Source organism: Lonchura striata, chromosome 3 (genome assembly GCF_046129695.1).
Source record: "Lonchura striata isolate bLonStr1 chromosome 3, bLonStr1.mat, whole genome shotgun sequence".
In the NCBI taxonomy this organism is placed as follows: domain Eukaryota; kingdom Metazoa; phylum Chordata; class Aves; order Passeriformes; family Estrildidae; genus Lonchura; species Lonchura striata.
Genome location: NC_134605.1, coordinates 72,805,102 through 72,817,195, shown reverse-complemented (window position 1 = coordinate 72,817,195; position 12,094 = coordinate 72,805,102). Strand labels below are relative to the sequence as shown.

General features: G+C 33.9%; 1 protein-coding gene across 5 annotated transcripts in view; it reads left to right on the top strand.

Annotated features, from left to right (window-relative positions):
* The window catches only part of GRIK2 (glutamate ionotropic receptor kainate type subunit 2), a 347,561-nt gene that overhangs the window by 164,538 nt on the left and 170,929 nt on the right, over positions 1 to 12,094 (top strand). The window lies entirely within an intron of this gene.

The window sequence follows — 12,094 nt, the reverse complement described above, 5'->3', positions numbered from 1 at the left end:
AATGACTGCCTTTTATCTGAATGAACAAATATTGCCCCAGCAAATCCATATCTAGATATTAATAATAGGAATCATCAAATCCTAAATAATTTCAACTCAAAAAAGTCTGAGAAAGGTTTGGTTTTTGAAACATTAAAATACATTATCACTGAGGAATTATTTTATTCTCACTGGGAATATTTTAGGTAAAATAAAAGTTTCCTACATTAAAAATACTTGGAAATGTGTATGAGAGTATTTTAATCATCTTGGGGAAGATGCTTTATGTAATTAAAATACCAACAGAAAATGGTTCCTACACATTTGTCCATCCTAAACTTGAAAACACAGCCTGTATTTTATAAATGTTTATTATACTGTAAGCTAATTCTCTTTTATGACTATATTGAACTTACCTAATTCTTGGTGGAAGTTCAGACAGAGAATTGCCTGTAGTGGTAGAAACACTGAGTAGTGTGTATTTGTCACTATATATATTCACAGCTTGAATTTTTAATGAACTGATCTTTCTTTGCCCTACAGCAAGTTGTAGATTTTATGAACCATTGTACTTCAAGTAATGCATAAATGTGCTTCAAATGCCAAAAATAACATAGAAAATGACTGTATTTCTTATGTTCTTCTAAGACCATTATGAGTTGGCACTGAAATAATGCAATGGCTGTACTTGTTTTGCTGACAGCAGTGCGACCCTGTCTGCTTGATTGATTTTACTTAATTTCATTGTTACAACAGTATAAGTAGAACCTTGAGCATTAACTGTAGGAAGAGCATGTTTCGTTTGGATTTGTATCTTTTAAGTATGTGAGGCAGTAACGGTTGTCAGTGAATTTTTACAACTTCTCTCCTGTGAAGTCAAGACTGATGAGTCAGCCATTGCCTCTGTGAGTTATTCTGCCAGACTTCTCTCATTTGCCTCTTTTCATCTAGGACTTTCATATGTGTGAAGTCTCTCTGTTAATATCACATCTGGAAGAAAGTGGAGCCTTCTTTTATAACATATGTCACTCCACTGCTTTTGGTCTTTCCCTTTTCAATCCAATTCTTGATGGCTGACCATGTAAGAGCTAATGCCAAGTGTTTATCTATGTTTTCTTCTTTTTGCCTTTTTTTGGTGTGCTTTAAATAGTGATGGCAAATATTTTTATGTTATATATAAAGCCATTAAAAATTTATTTCCAACTGTCTACACTGATAATTATTTCTTGAACACTGCTATTACAGTTGAAGAGAGAAGTGGGGTAGGAGTGCCCAGAGAGATTGATTATTTAGAGATTAAATGTTTATACTGTGAAATTATTTAGGTTTTTCCTACAAAAGAAATGGAACCAGTAAAATTACTACCAGTAAATAAACGTATAAATGTTAAGACTTACAAGAATAGGCGCACATTATGATTGGCTCAATTAAGATTTTTTCTAGTGTTTTCAATACTTTTCCACATACTAAGATCTGTTCTAGTCTCTTCTGACTTGAAAACATAATTTTTATTTTATTGTGTATTTCCTAACAGCTATCAGATGTTTAGTGTTAGAATTGCTTTATATCTTCACTTAGTCTTGTAAATTACCTAATACACACTCAGATATATTTAGATATAGATTTTATATTATATATATATATATTAGATAATTATTAGATATATAATTATAATATACTGATTACAGTTTTGGTCTTTAGCAAATATGCTGTAACTGATAGTAAGAGCACACCTCATAGCAGCTATCCAGGACTTCATGGGAGCTTACAAGGAAGCCAGAGAAAGACTTTCCATCAGGAACTGTACTAATGGGACAAACAGTAATAGGTTTAAACTGAAGGAGGGGAATTTTATATTACATATAGAGGAGAAATTCTTTACTGATGGTGAGGCTGGTGAGGCACTGGAACAGGTTGCTCAGAGAAGTGTGGATGTTCCATCCATGGCAGTGTTTAAGGCAGGTTGGATGGGGCTTTAGGAAACCTGGTCTAATGAGAAGTGTCCTGGATACTTCCCTCAGAAATGACCCCACAACAAGGATGTTGGAACTAGATTATCTTGAATGCCCTTTCCAACTCAAACCATTCTGTGATCCTGTAGATATGCTGTAATTTTTCACCTATGATACAGATACTGATATTTTTTACATGCTATTAATCACTAGAATTTCACATTTAACATTTCAAAAAAATAAGAAATGAGATTTAAATACCATTTGTCTACATAGAAGTATATGCTATACCTTCAGTTACTGTTTACTGCTGAATTTATAATGTTTCATATAGCAGTTAATGGTCAGAAGGACAATATTTTCTTTTAAAATCCGAGGTTTATCTATTAATGAAAATACCACCCACTCACAACACAGCACCAGAACATGCAAAATTTAATTAGTGAATCTTTTTTTCATTTGATTTATGGGTCTGTCACCCTAGGACTGGGGCTTGCTGTTTAATCCCTATTGGTTATGAAACTGTTTTATTCCACACCCATAATATGTGCTCTCCAGTTTCCTTGATTCCTGTGAACTTGTAAACACCTTCAGTATGTGATTGATGAATATGAAATTGAATCACAGAACAAAAAAAAGTGGCATAAACATGACTATGCAGACATGATTTAGAGGTGTAGTCTCAAAAATCTGTCTGAAACGGGAGTTTCAGAAACTGGCTAAGAATATGACGACTGCTTTCTGGAATACCATGATTTGAAGAAAATTGCCTTTGCAAGATCAGAGTTTTTATGTTCAGAGAGGAACAGTGTAGGTGTATGACCTCTCAATCATTTGATCACCAAACTAATGACTTTGTCCTAAAGAACCTGACAGTAGCTGAAAACAAAGAGTGATAAAGACTGGAAAATTCTAACAATATTACTGATTTTAATGTATATCTATTTTAAGATCTAAAGTGTGCAATAAGAAATATTTGGAACACAAAAATGATTTATCTGTAGGAATTTATCTATATGTTAAAGGTATATTTGGGTCCATTTTTTTGGTGAAATTAATGTATGAAATTGAATGTATGTTTTCAGTTTTTACTCTATTTCTGAGAGATATTGTATTAAAAATCAGAATTTATATTGATCAGAATAACTTAAATAAACAAGCTTAAAGACTGGTGGATATCTGGAGTAAAAAATATTGAGACCTGAGAAGCTAGAACTGCATGTTAACTTAAGTTTCTTAGCTTTTTTTCCCTAAATTCATTTCTGTGTTACTCTTGTTAATATATCCTAAAATATGGCTTATGGCTATGTGTAAGGTATATGTACTTGGTTCTTCAGGTACAAGTCTGTCAATGTCACTAAGGCCTGAATTTTAATGATAGTTTCATTGTAGACATTTATAAAACACCATGTGATTGTTTTTAATTTTTGCTATAGGCTGTGAAAATAAACTGGTATTTAATTTATTAATTTTTCAAAGACTTTTAGAATTATTTTTGCCTTAGCCATAAATAATATATTAGTCAAATATAATTTTACCTGGAAGAGATGGAAAGCAAGAAGAAGAAAAGAGTGATTGGCTGCTGCTTTTATGAGAGTAGAGATAGGTTTTTACTTGAAATATGTATTATTCATGTGTGGAATTCTCATTTGTTTAGTTCATTATAGAAATTAAATTAGAAATTACTAATAGAAGTCAGCTATCCTCTGTAGACACAACCCCCCTAAAGACAGTGCACAAAGCTTTTATTCAAATCTATGAATAATTATGTCTAAGTGTAGAGTGGATATCTAACAGAATCATAAAATGAAGGCTTTTTTTTTTTTAATAGGCTGGTAGGTTTTTCTTCACAGATTGAGTTTTGAAAAATTAAGTAGAGAGCTGAAGTTCTGCACTGCATGCCCTTTTGAAAAGGCTAAAATTTTAATTTCATGGATTCCAATGGAAAATATTTCAGTCTAGCATAAAATATTTTTTGCCTTGTTTTAGCAAAGGATATTATAACCCCCTCTGTTGCTTCAGAGTTCTGTATGATTAAATGATTTCTCTATTTACCTTTTATGGTGCATTTTTAGATATCTGTCTGGTGCAGATTTAGACACACTACAAAGGCTAACACTGTTCAGAGAAGAGCAAATATTTTCTTCTAATGTTCAAAAATATAAATGCATTAAATAATGTATTTATATATATTAAATCCATTAGTATAATATCAGAAAAGTTTATCTATTAATTTGAACATTGTTAACAGGAGAGTTAAATCTTGTGCATCTGGCTTGGATTTTTTATTAAGTAATTAAATGAAAAAAACCCCAAAAAATTGTTAAACCCAAATTTGGAGTAACATTTTTCCTTCTCATATATGAAAGCTATTCTTAATTAATGCTAGGAAAGTAGAAATCTTTTACAGACAAAGCTACAATTGTACATTAGAATTGTAATATTTCTCCTGTGTCCCATTCTTATTAGGTTTAATGAATGTTGGGAGAAAAAAATGGAAGGAAAAGAAAAAAAAAATGTACACTATCCATTTAACTTTTAATTTTTGAAGAAATTTTTCTTATTCCTCTTTACTCAGATGTAAAAATTTTACTTTTTTGAGCCATTAAGGACAGGGATGTGATTCAAGACAACCAGGACAGCTTCACCAAGGGTAAATCCTGCTTGGCCAACCTAATGGTCTTCTACAATGGAGTAGATATGTCAGTGGACATGGGAAGTGCTACAAATGTCATCTGTCTGGAATTTGGTAATGCCTTTGACACAGTCCCCTACAACATCCTTCTCTCTAAATTGATGAGAGATGGATTTGATGGGTGGATGGTTTGGTGGATAAGGAGATGATTGTATGGTCACATCCAGAGGGTAAAGGCCAATGACTCAGAGCCCAATGGACATCAATGACAAGTGGTGTCTTTTGGTACACGCTCAGCAAATCACAGATGATGCTGAACTGAGTAGTGCAGTTTACACACCTGAAGAGCACTTTGCCATCCAGAGGGACCCGGACAAGCTCATGAAATGAACACATGCAAGCCTCATGGTGTTTCACAAGACCAAGTGCAAGGTGCTGCTCCTGGGTGTGGGCAACTCTGCTACCATTGCAGGCTGGGGGATGAAGGGATCGAGAGCAGCCCTGCTGAGAAGTGCTGGTGCATGAGAGGTGGAGGTGAGCTGACAATAGAATCACTATGTATGGAAAAGACCTCCAAGATACAGAGTCTAACCTTTGACCAAACACCACCATGCCAACTAAATACTAGCACTAAGTGCCATGTCAAGTAGTTTCTTGAACACTTCCAGGGATGGTGACTCTACCACCTCCCTGAGCAGTCCATTCCAATCCTTTTCAGTGATGAAATTCCTCCTGATGTCTCACCTGAACCTCACCTAGGAGAGCTTTAAGTAATTTTCTCTTGTCACTGGTTGCCTGGGAGAAGAAGCCACAGCCATCTGGCTACAACCTATTTTCAGGTGCCCAGAGAAGTTGTGGGTGCCCAGAGAAGTTGCCCTATGCCTGGAAGTGTTCAAGGCCAGGTTGGATGGGGCATTGAGAAACCTGGTCTTACCATAGCAGGGAGTTTTGGAAATGTAGTATTTTTAAGGTCTCTTCCAACCCAAACCAGTTTGTGATTCGTGAAGAATAGAATTTCTTTACATAATAGAGCAGTTTTCTACTCTATGGGCAGATAAAAGAAATAACTTTTGTATGCTGAATAACACCTCATGATGAAAATGTCCAAAGAAGAGATCCAGTCCTCATTAAGTATAGTTCCACTTGGCTGCTCTGTACTTTTAATAGAAAATGAAGAATAACTGTGTGAAATAAACTGTTGGTTGGCTTTGTAGCAATATGTCAGTGATAATCCAGAAGTTTAGTGAAAGTTAATGAATAAGGAAGGCTTTTGTAAGTAATGTGTCTTTTTCTGTGTTTTAAAAAGAACTAGCTGAATCATGTCCTCATGAATTGCTTGGAGCCATGCTGTTCATTGGAACATACAAATAAGGAATGAAGTATGACAGCATAAAATGTAAACATCTGTAATTTCTTGTGTAGACAGCATGAGAATCACAGGTGGTTTATGGTAATTATTATAGAAGACCAGAGATTTTTAACTGGAAAAACTGACAAAGGCACTGAAGGTAATAAATAGTATGAGAGAGAGAAAAAAGAAAATTTGCAGAAATATGCAGAATTTTTTGAACGTCAAGTTTAAAGTGAACTTATAATTACAGAAATATTATTTTTTGTGTTTTATACCCAGCATTTGGCATTTTTAAGCCCAGTTAGATTTTGACTTGCAACTTGATGTCCTCCTTATGTTTTCTTCCCTCCACTGAAAGAAGAAAAGGCTGATTGCAAAACCTAGAAATTATTAGTTGTTTCTGTTCAGAATCTTGCAATATGAAATCCTTTTTCCCCAGTGTTGCATTATCTTTTATTTGTCTTATAGTTTGAAGACAAGTGTTCTCAGAGAAGAGCAGGGTGACTATCTCAACCATTACTAGGTAGCACTTGGAAACCAAACCTTGGTTTTATGCTTTCGGAAGACTTGAGTCTAATAACTTTTTTTCATCCACAACTAGGTATCTAATATTTTTTGTCCTGATTTGTTTTACTCAAGCAGGCTTTCCATCTGCCAGTCAAAGGAGAATGTCAGTTTTCTCTATATTCTGGTTAAATAGAGGCAAAGCTTTTGATTGGAGTGAGTTGTCTGTCTCTTTACAAATCAGTGTCTGAGGCCTGCTGGGGAGGATAGGTTTGCAGCCTTTAGATGCCTGTGTTATGGAGGTTTGACACTTTCTAAAATATTTTGAAAAGAAAGATTTTATTTTGTGCTGAGCAGTTGCTACTGGCTAGCTGAATTACAGTGCTGGCTATGATGAATTGTGTTCTGGAATGTCCTATCTGAATTGGCTATGGAGTTACATTCAGAGGTCTGGGTTCCTAAATGTTCAGTGTAACAATACTGAGTATAAGAATAAAGATATTTTTTATGGTTTCAAAAATTATAGAAATTTAGCAAGTTAGTTGGTTGACCTAAGAGAAGTATTTAAGAGGATACAATGACTTAGTCAAGTGTTACATTTGGAAAATTGAATTTATTCAATTCAAGAAGTGTAAAATCTCAGTTTCAGTTTCGTCTATGAACTGATGAAAATAAAAATGGAGGAGCACAATTGCATTAAAGAAATCTTACTTAAACATGATAGCCTGCGTATAAGCTTGCAAGAACTCTTATTTCTGTACAATGCTCTCACTTCTTTTTTTTGATACTATTAATGAATTATATTTAAAAAATCAGTGATTTCACAGACTAGAGCAGTTCAGGTGGCTGCTTGCTGCAGAAGGACTTATAGTAATATCACAGTGAATTTTCAATCTGTGTTCAGAATATATAGTAAAGACAGAAGAAATAGTAAGGTTTTTCCTCTTGAATCCTCACAGTAAAGTGCAAAGTTGAGCAGCACTGAATGAAAGATAAAATCTGAAGGTAATTAAATGATATTTTTATTTTTTTATAATATGGCAAAGTGAGAGATGCATTCTCACAGATAATGAAGCTATGATTTCTGCCCTGAGTTTGAAGAGATAAATTTCAATTTTTTTTCTCTTATTCCTATAAGGGAATGAAAACATTTTTATAGGTGAAATATCCAGATATATTAAGTGTATAGGAAAAAAGACAGAAATACACACATCTAAAAAGTATTTAAGATCTTCATTCAAGTTTTCATGAAAGAAGCTTGAGAAAATATTTGCAAAGTGAATGTGAGTAGAGAATTTGCAACATGTGCTAAGCCCTCTAGAATAATATCTCCATTGTCTCCCATCTCTTCAACTTGAATTCATATGAGCTTGCAACCTTCTGAACACCAGGCCTGTGTGACTAGACATTTACTGGGTCTGAGGCAGTTTTCTGGGAGATTTGTCCTCAGGTGGGTAGTTAGTGACCTTGGTTTGTAATTCATAGTGGAATTGGAATGCATTTTAAAAATGGTTCTTTTTTTGACAACCCTTTATTAGCAGCCAGCAATTAAATGTATTAAGAGCCCTTGTTGTTCACACTCTTTTAACCACAGAACACTAAGGCATGTATATGTTATAATTACAATTATCCATTCTCCTTATTGTCCTGCTGAGGAATGCAACTGTAATTCTGGCAGACAGACTACACAGTTGGCTTGCTGTCCTTGGACTGCAGATGTCTAATTGCAGGCAACCATTTCATTCAAATGGCTCATTAAAACAGAAGACATTTAGCATTGCTAACATGAATCTGCATCTATGATTATGCATTTAATTAGAAAAGTGCAAGCTTTTTCCCTTTGTAATCTGGATTTACCAAATTTCTTCTATGTAATCTGTTTTAGAAGAACTTGAATTGGCTTAATTTTTTGTCTTCTTTTTTTTTTCAGTTGTTAATATCTGTGTTGTTCATATGTGAATTTGATAAGATAGAAAAAACACATTGGATATGTTTCACAAGTGCTGCATTGTATTGCAGTTTCAAATTTCCTTAATCTGAAAATCATTTATTCTGCCACTTTATTTGTACCTGCAGCTGAAATAAGTTTAGGTACATAAGCATCTCTATTGCACTCATCCTGAGGAGCTACTAGTAAAGTAGCAAGATTAGATTAACCCTTCTGATAATTTCATTTGTCTTTTAATACTATTGTAAGAAAGGTTTCAGTGCACATAGAAAACATAATCTCCTTGAGTCCTTTTTTATTTATCTTGAGCTCTGTATCTTATTTATTGTGCATTTGTGTGTGCAAAAGATAATCTCCTTGAGTCCTTTTTTGTTTTCTTGAGCTCTGTATCTTATTTATTGTGCATTTGTGTGTGTATTGATATCACAATTTTTGCTTAGCATAGCTTGAACCCATTTAAATTGCATTATTGTAGAGTTCTATGTATGTTACTTCTCTGTATGTTTCACATATTACTCTTATGATCCTTACTCTTATGATCCTTAGTGGTTAATTATTTTTGTAGTGTTTCAGTAAGTAGAAGCATTTGGGGGGGAGTGGGACAGAGAAAGGCATTTGCACTACAAGCAGAGATAATGGACTCTTATTCTCCATCCTCTCCTCCTAGAGAAGGTTTATCTCTTGCACTTGACCTTTGAGCATCTTAATCAGTTGTTTCAAAGATACCTAGCACCAGTGAATGTGTACAGTATCCATTTCCTGAGGCAGTTGCCTGTCACTTTAGGGGTTCTGTGTGATCTTAGTGGCAAGTCCCTTCAAGATAAGGTTTAAGAAGTTGAGTGTAAATAAACATATGGAAGAATGTCCAAAGATATAAGCCTCTGTACAGGTGCTAATTTCAAAATATTGCTAAAATGTCTCAACAAGCTATTGTGCAGTGGTTCGAATTACAGGAGTGGAACAATCTGAACTGTGATTGTTCAGAATAAGGGAGGTCAGGGCAGCAAAATACGTTTAGGAAATATACTGCATTTACTCATACTTTGAGTAGGTGTTTTTGAGTTTATGGCTGATGAGGCAATCAATGTGCATGCTAAAACTAGTGGAACACTACCTGTGAAGTACTGTCTAACTCCTGTTAAAAACAAAAATGGTTATAAGCAAAGATAGACTGGTCTCAATAGGCTTTGCATCTTCAGTTTTACAAGCTAATTAGTTTCCATATTTCTTAAGGTATATCTTGTGTTTTCTTTTTGTTTTATATAATCTTGAATTAAACAGGAAAACACAAAGTTTGGAGGCAAAAAAATTTTTCTTCTACTGCTTGAATTAGAATAATAAGGACAAGTGGTTTTCTGTTGTGTCTGCTCTGTTACAATTATCATAATATGTTTTATTTATTATTCAAGTACTTCAGATAAATGCTAAATGTAGGACATCTATTCCCTTTCCCACCTCTCAGAGTTTAAGAAAACTAGAATTGAGTCCAGCTACTCTTTGTTCACAATACTGTCTTTATATTTTTGACCTGTTGCTTCTCATTTATATATGTGAAATCACCCTTTAGATAAAGTAACAACATATTTTCAATCCTTTTAGACACAGAATTGCTGCAGCTTGCCTAGAGAGCCATTTGCTTAGCAGAGACAGGAATCTATATTTGTGGATCACCACAGCTGTAACTTCTAAAACAAGTACAGTGTTGTCCAATGAAACACTTTGCTCCCTTGGATTTGGATGGATTAGAGCTCATTATAACTATATAATGATAATTTGATTTGTTTCATATAAATTGCATAGTACAGTTTCCATTCAGATCTTGGGTTTTTATAAGATGAAGTGCTTGAAATCTGTCAGGAGAGTTTTACTCCAAGAAGGGTAATCAACATAAGCTATAAGTCTAGGCTTCCTCTAACCTCAGGATATCCAGATTTTAGTAGTTTTTAGATGGCTTAAGTTATAGAAATGAATTCTATAACAATTTGTGCTGTAATGCTACAGTTCACTGGGATGAAGTTTTTAAAAAGCAGTACACTTGGAAAATATTAATACACAAAGCCATGTGTATTATGTACATCCAAATAATAGCTCTGAAATGTTAGTAAATGTGTATGTAAACAGGTATTCAGTCTCTAAGAGGTTTTTTCATGTATTTACTGCTCCCTAAGGATAATTTGGTGGCTCAGTTTCCTATTTTTTTAATCTTAAGAATATAAACCATCTTGAAAAGCAGTCTCAGTAGATCTCTTGTGCTAGTCATGCACAAGAAAAAGAGACTGGAGTCTCAGCACATACTCCCTTCTTTAGCAGCAGTGATTAGATAGTCGCTCATGTAGTTTGCATCTTGAAAGATACTTCCATTTCCTATTTTTTCCCCTAATGTTAATCTTTTAAGAATAAAGAGCAGTGCACACAACTGTCAGTTTTAGTGAGTTGGATTTGTTTGAGCAAGATAACAGTTCCCAGAGGAATGTGAGCATGTGGTGAAGTACTTTACAATCTTGCTTTTCTTCTCAGAGAGCTTTCTTGACTTGGCCTTGCTGCTGCTGTTTATTTCCCTGAGGAACATCTGTGAGAAGAACTGCATTTGTCTCTAAAGTACAGAACTGCTTCCTGGTCTTGTTTTTCCCACCTTTCATTTTTCAAACAAACATCTACTTTCCAAATTCTTTCAGTCATGTTAATACTATACAGTGTTTAATGAATTGTGGCAGAGAGAGCAACTTTCTCAGAATTTTAATAGATAGCTATTTATACAACAGTAGCTCATCCAAGGAGAATACAGTGATGATGTTTTACTAGTATTTTAATCTGATAATTTATAATTTTCTTCAGATTTTAACAAACTGAAATAATGTTGTGCTCTTTTTTTTTTTTTAATTTGTAATGAAAAGGTCATTAATGCCACCTCTGATTTAAACTTAATGTATTTAATCTTCATGGATTTAGAGAAAGAAATTTCTAGATTCATTCTAGAGGTAATTTTTATCATTTCCAGGGAAAGGGAGTGGAGAAAACCATTTTGTGATGAAGAGCTGTACATAGGAACACTGTCCAAGGTCTAAGCTAAGAGTCTTGATGGAAAATATTTAAAACTCATTGCTCTACTTAGGAGCAGCCTGTCTTTGCAAGACTGCAGCTAGAATCAGGGTAATTAATGATATTATGTATTCCTTTAATGTTGCTCTAATTTCTCTTCTGCAATACTGTATCTTTTCTGACATTTGTTGATCCAGAAAATTCTGTCCCTTGTACAGTGGCATTAAAATGGAACATGTCTCTTTGCCTTGTTTCTGATGTATTGGAATCTTGTGAAATTATCTTTTTATTAAAGCAAGTAATTCCACAATTATTCTATGCCATGTTAAATAAGAATATTCATATATGACTACTTTATTATTAGCTACAAATAAAATGTCATATCTGGCAGTTGAGCTATGAAAAGGTTTTTAACCACTATAGAATGTATGTAGATTTTAATTATTATTCATTAGTGTAGTTGCCAATTTATTTACTACAGATTGGTGGTGTTTTTTCCCCTATCCTTTTCCTAAAAATATGGAAGTGGCACAGATGGTATTACAAGCTATACATATGACTGAAATGAATCCATCTGATTATTTAAACACCAGATATACAGTTTTTCAGCTATTCATATTTTTGTGTATTTTTTTAAATGGAAACTTCCTTTTTCTTATTGAGCCTATTTACTTATGCAGGAGTAT